Consider the following 6,703-nt stretch of genomic DNA (forward strand, 5'->3'; position numbering starts at 1 on the left):
TCCATGGCAAATGAAGGTACATGACCTCTTCCTTTAGCTACCTTCCGTGATCTCACCTACATTCCCAAGTAATCCTACATTCATGCAAGATGTCACATAGCATTAAAAAATCATAGAATAGTTACAGTTGGAAAGGACCTTAAGATCATCTAGTTCCAACGCCCATGCCATGGGCAGGGACACCTCACACTAAACTGTGTGCCCACGATACACAGTTCACACACGCACAGCCTCTGAGGCAAGTGGTGTTATTCTCTAGTTCCAGATGTGGAATTGAGGTACAGTGAGGAGGAACTAAAGAATCATAGAATAGTTAGGATTGGAAAGGACCTCAAGATCATCTAGTTCCAAGAGGAAGTCTTCTTCCATGCCTGAACAGAGCAAAGCAGTTTTGGTCTTGCCAAAATGTATAAACATTGCTGATGACTCATGGTCAATGCTAATGAACTTTTCAGAGAATTTAAATCACCAGCTTCCAATGTACATCTAGGTTTTGAAGGTATATAACTTGCTCAGATTTGACTGACCTCTCATAAATACAGCAAAAAGCCATGGCCACAGTTTGAATATAGTAATTCCTCTCGGTTATAGTAGTGCAGCTGTGCTAATCAAAGCACAGGTTCCTCTCTGAAAGTGGCTAACTGCATGTGGTGAGGGAAAGTATGAGAACAGGACAAGAGATATTTCTCAGCTATGTTTTCCCTGGGAATTTGACTCAGGGACTTCCAGAACCAGAGATGGTGTCTTTGCATTTAAAAGATCTTCAAAGATTTGTTCTTTTTATTTAATAATTAATATAATTTTTCAAAGCATACAGGTACAAGAGCATCCCAGCTAGTGATTTTGCAAAGAGGCACAATTCTGTTGGCTTTTGTCCAAACATGCACCTTTTGTTTTCCTTAATACGACTGAATGATTTATATACTGAAAACCATTAGAAGGCAAACCTTCCATAAACACCTAGCATGAAAAACATTAGTGCAAGCAGACAGGAGCCTGGGAGGACTTCTGAAAGAGCTCCATTTTAACATGAAATTACAGAAATTCTTAATTCTAGCTAGTGGCTGTAATTATGGGTACATGTGTATACACAAGGTGCAGGGAAGCAATGCAAGGGACCAAGGCTATAACATATAGTCAACTCACAGCTGGGAAATTTGAAGTTAAACCATGCTCATTTACACCCTGAAAGATTGTTCTATCTCTACTGCTGCATCCTTACTTTTGCATCAAAATGAAATACACAAAGTTAGGCTGTGCTTGTATTCCTTTTCCCACAGTATAAATCAACTGCTATGCACACATACACACACATGTTCTTCCAATCTTTCTCGTTATTGATTTTCTTTCATTACTCCGATTTCTTTTTTCCCCCTGTAATGAATAACATTGAAACTTCTCTTGCAGTGCCCTAACTATATTATTTCCTTCCTCCATAGGGAAGTGACAGAGTTAGCATCTTATTCTCCTAACAAGAAACAAAGGCAGCCCTCCTAGGCACTGCCAGAATTACCAAAGTTAGAAGACAAAAAGTACTGAGTGACATTTAAAAATGAGCAACTTTGAGAATACAAAGCCTGGGGAGTAAAACGAGGTTTAGGAAGTATGTCAGACAGATATGAGGATTCCCACAGCTGCCTGAGATGAAGAAAAAAGACAACAGAACTGAAGTTCAGAAAATTCCATTCTGAGTGTACACATTTTATAATTGGCAATTGTTTTCACAGTTTTCTGTGGATATCTTATAGGTATGAAAATGCTGATGAACAAGATTTGCAATAAATAACACCACTGAGCCTACTGCTGGGTGTTACCATGTTCCGCAATTTTTCAAATACATTCCCTATTGTGTGGTCACACAGCTTATTTGGAAACTACTGTCTGCTAGCACGTGTCTGTAGCCTTTTAACCTTTAGACTCCTTCCCCTTTTCCCTCGTCCCTGCTTGTTTTCTCTAGTACACATTGTCCTTCCTTTGAATTTTGTGATCATATGGATATTTGAGGCTATCACCTCACACCTGCTTTATTCGACACCGAATTCTTTTTTTCCCATACAACTCACTTAACACTTGGCTACACAGGTAGAAAGGTTTCATCTGCAGAAAAGATTCACAAGGGGATAGGAACTGATTTAATTATTTTTTTAGGACAATAACTGAACCCTAAACTCAGTGCATTTAGCTTTTCTGATGAGCCTTTTCTCACCTCTCCATGCAAGCATATGTTCAAGAAAGAACTTCTTGTTTTGAAAGTGACACTGTTCTGCATGTGTATGTAGTGACCAGACTGTCTTGCACTTAAATTCTGGCATACTTACTCAGACCTTCTCAGATACAAATACAAAACTTATGTGCAGACAGATCCTACCTAGATCAGGATGTCTCTATGCTCAATCTTCTTCAACATATGTCTGTATGTGTCCCTATTCCCCCATTTTTGACACAGATCAGAGTAGAAGTATATGCCCCAAATTCTTTGCACCAAATTTCTACTTCCACCATAAAGAAAATCAGCATATGAATTTCAGTCTCATCTTTAATATTCCATTAAGTGTCAATGCTTCATGTGCTCCTTTGGCAGTTATGCAGAAGTCAGTGACTTAATTCTCCTGGCACCCTTTGACACTCTTGCTGTTTTTTTCTTTAAACAGAAATGGACATAAAATCTCATAGAATAAAACTCAGTTCCTGATGAGCTTCATGTAGTGAGGGCATGTAGTTACAGGACAAGGGGCAATGGCTTTAAACTGAAAGAGGGTAGATTTAGATTAGGTATTAGGAAGAAACTCTTCACTATGAGGATGGTGAGGCATTGGCACACATTGCCCAGAGTAGCCCCATCCCTGGAAGTGTTCAAGGACGGGCTGGACAGGGCTTTGAGCAACCAGGTCTAGTGGAAGGTGTCCCTGCCCATGGCAGTGGGGTTGAAACTAGATGATCTTTAAGGTCCCTTCCAACTCAAATCATTCTGTGATTCTATAATAAATCTCTGAATCCCCCTGCTTCCCAGACTTGCTTAATCTCAGTTTATTTCCATGATGACATGCCTCCCATTAACTCTCTTTCAGAATTAAGGTCACTTCACATAAGTCTCTTCTTTATTTTCCCCCCAAAAATAAAGATGAACATTGTTTTTTCCTCTAATCCGTTAATATCTAAGATCAGCTCATTGTTAATCTCTTAGTTTTGCTACAATCAGAACAAAATCTTCCCTCTTTTCAAACATATGGGATAACCATGTCTGATGTTTGCCTTTACAAGGCAGCTAGTCCTGCATCATTGCTAGTCTGACATATCTAATCTCATTGCCAGTGAAGATGTTGAAAGACCATGCTCAGCCCACTGTTTTGTATAACATAAATAGCTCCCACTCTTTACCTTACATACCAGGTTGGAGGTTTTTTTCAGGTTTTTGTTGTTGTTATTTTCATTTTTGTTTTGCTAACAATTCTCAAGCCAGTGCAATTACAAAGAATTAACATCTGTTAAAATGTTTAAAATAGGTCAAAGAAGCTTAAAGCTATATGAGTATCTGCAATCTAGAACTGATGCTAAGCAATCATTTACCTTTGGGTTAATAATCCAGCAGGTAATAGAACTTGTTGATCTTGTAGAAGCAATTCATTGCCATGTTGGGGCTGGAGGCAGGGGATCATGCTGCCTGGGTACAGAGTGGCTCATGAAAATCCTTCTAAGCCCTAAAGAGGAGATGAAAGAGAAGAAATTGCTTTTTATATCACTCAGCTACTCAAAGCATCATGGTGGTAAACCATGTGGTTGAATGGCTGAATAAGCATATGTAGTAAAAGTATATAAGAATCATAGAATAAAATGGTTAGGGTTGGAAAGGACCTTAGGATCATCTAGCTCCGACCCCCCTGCCATGGGCAGGACACCTTCCACTAGACTTAGTTGAATCACCTGTGGATCAAACATTACTAATGTGGTCTTGGTCCCCTGCATTCTTAAACTTTGTTACTGAATTAAATAATTGAAAAATCTTCTTTGAATGAATAAAATCCTTTGATCTGTTTTATTTTCTAGATTCACCCACCTAAGACATACTTACAGATTTGTTCTATCTTTTCCTTTGAAAATGTTCAATAATGTTTGGTGACAATTTTTGCAAGAAGGAGACAATAATTCTTAAAAAAATACCCTACAGAATTTTAAAAGTCTCATGGGAGTGTCGTGGTTCATTAGCTGGGTTTTAATCTAATACTCACCTGATTCACATTCACTTACTATACCAGTGTATAACCTCTGCATCTTGCTCCCTGTTACATGCCCTAAGTGTGCTTGATTCACGATTCCAGTCCATTTTCTCCCAGCTAAAAATGTTCTTGACTGGTTAAAAACACACCTTGGTCTATTCAGATGCTGTTGAAGAAGTGTATGTGCAGTCCAGAATGGCTTTCTGTACATTTTTATAAATACCTTTCCTGGCAGTTTAAAAGCAAAACCTATGACTTTTCAGTCTGAAATTTGTCAGTTGTAAGGACAGTGGTGTGGTAGCATAAATACCTGAGTTAAACCATCTCAAGTTCTGCCAGAAATCTGGAAAATCTGTTGTGGGGAAACCTGTGCTTTACCACAACTCTATTACCATCATGCCAGCACTTAAAGCCAGCCCAATGTCAGCAATGTTGGAGGTAGGAGTAAGAATCCTCTCTAAGCACTCTGAGCAAAACAGAATCAGAGCTAAACTACCCAACCCTACCACAGGGCAGACTTGTTTGTAGGACTTCCTGTCCTGGGTTGGTAAAATCACTCTTATTAAGAAAAGACCCCCCTTATCTACAGTTTTTAAGTTTCACATTTGTTTGGGTTTTGTTCTCATTTGGTCAACAGTTTCAGAGTTTGCTAACGTCTAAGTTCTCATTTGTCATGTGTAGCTTTCGTGGGTTGGTGGAACTACCTTCCAGAGTGTCAGAGCTTCATTATGAGAACACAGTTGATGGCTACTTTTGCTTTTTAGTGCTGTCAGAGCAAGGAGCAAGACATTTTATAAATCCATCATGATTTTACTTACTTAGGTAAGCACCTTACTTAGGTGCTATTTTAAAAAAGATTATATGTATGTTTTTTGATAATTTAACAAATAATTTTATATATTTTATATAATTAAATTTATATTTTATTATAAAATGTGTGCTTATGTGAAAGAGAAAACATTATTTCTTTCATTTCTTCTCTTCCATGATAGCAGTCACAAGGATCATGCTGGATTCTTGCTGCAGGAGATGTAACCGTTTTTGTCTGAGGCTCCCCACAACTCTGTCTCAGCAATCTCCCTGCTTACTTCAGCCCAGATACCCAGCAACACCATTTATCTTTTTTCCTTTGACAAACTTCCCACTTGATTCAGGAAGGCTTGCTAACTTTCTAACACCACCAAAGAAATAATCACATTCAGTTGTAAAAGTCTGAGTATTACTTGGGTGTCTTTAGTCCCAGTCAGATATATTTTGACTGAGATATAGGATTCCTGTAGTGGTTTTCCCATCTATTATTTTTCACAGTAAGGAACATCCTGCTGATGCTTAATTAACGTAGAATTTATAGACATGTTATTTGGCAAGGATTTTATTAGCCTTTTTAGAAGTGACAGCTGACACAAGGTGTACTTACACAGCTCAGCCATGACAACCAATATGAAAATCACCTTTGGACTTGCATGACAAGTGATGCTTTTAACTGATACCAGGTAACTTTTAGGGTGGGAGGATAATACTCAAAATACAACCATAACCCACGTGGTTATTAAGCTCAGATTAAATTGAGGGGAAAAGGTGGTTTAGGGCTTGTTTTTTTCACCGTGCATAATCAGCATGATGGTCGTTGTCAGTTCAAAAAGGTAATCTCTGAAACAACCTGAATTTTAACAGCTTTACTGTGTCAGGACACATGCCTGGTTACTGGTGATTCCAACTTCTAGTAAAGTACTTATGACTGACCCATAATGACCTTTCAGATTTATGATCGTAAGCAAAGTTGAGGCGGTGCAGATCATGCAAATGGCAAAATCAAGAGCAGAACTATGCTTTTTCGCAGGCACCCTGAAGCACAGTCAGTTGACAACAAAATGCAAACTTGTTTGTTAACTGAAGGTCAGTATGCAAGGGGAAAGCCAGTGTGCTCCCTTCTGTGTGGTCTATCAGCCAAAGAGCATGTGCCTCTGTTTTTCAAAAAGGATCTTTGCTTCTCTTTCTCTCATTAAGATGGAGAGAACTTTGCAGCTGTGTTTCTCAGGCTTTAGCGGAGCACTCAGCCAAGGCCCCGCACCATCTCTCCCTACCGGCAGATGCAGATGGCAGTGTAGGACACAAGCCATGGGCACGGGCTGGCCCAGCCCGCAGTGCGAAGCCAGGACTCTTCTGAGACACGCAAGGACGACGCGAGGGCATCACTTTTCTTCCGTCACCTCATGACATCTTTGACACATTCCTCTGCCTCCCCGTTCTGGGCCTTCTGTGCCCGCCCTGCCCTCACGGCCCCAGCCAAGCCCAACCCGGGACCCCCAGCGCCCTGGCGCCGCGAGCCGCGCTCCCCAGTAGCAGCAGTGCACTCAAGACTCGCCGAGCAGCCGAAGGACTGTAACTCCCACGGTGCTTTGCGCGCAAGACCCGCAGCCCTTAGAGCGTGCGGCGGCGCAGGGAGTGCTGGGGCATGTAGTGTGTGTGGGGGAGCATACCTGGCCCTG

The sequence above is a fragment of the Melopsittacus undulatus genome, chromosome 4 (genome assembly GCF_012275295.1).
Source record: "Melopsittacus undulatus isolate bMelUnd1 chromosome 4, bMelUnd1.mat.Z, whole genome shotgun sequence".
NCBI classification, from domain to species: Eukaryota; Metazoa; Chordata; class Aves; order Psittaciformes; family Psittaculidae; genus Melopsittacus; species Melopsittacus undulatus.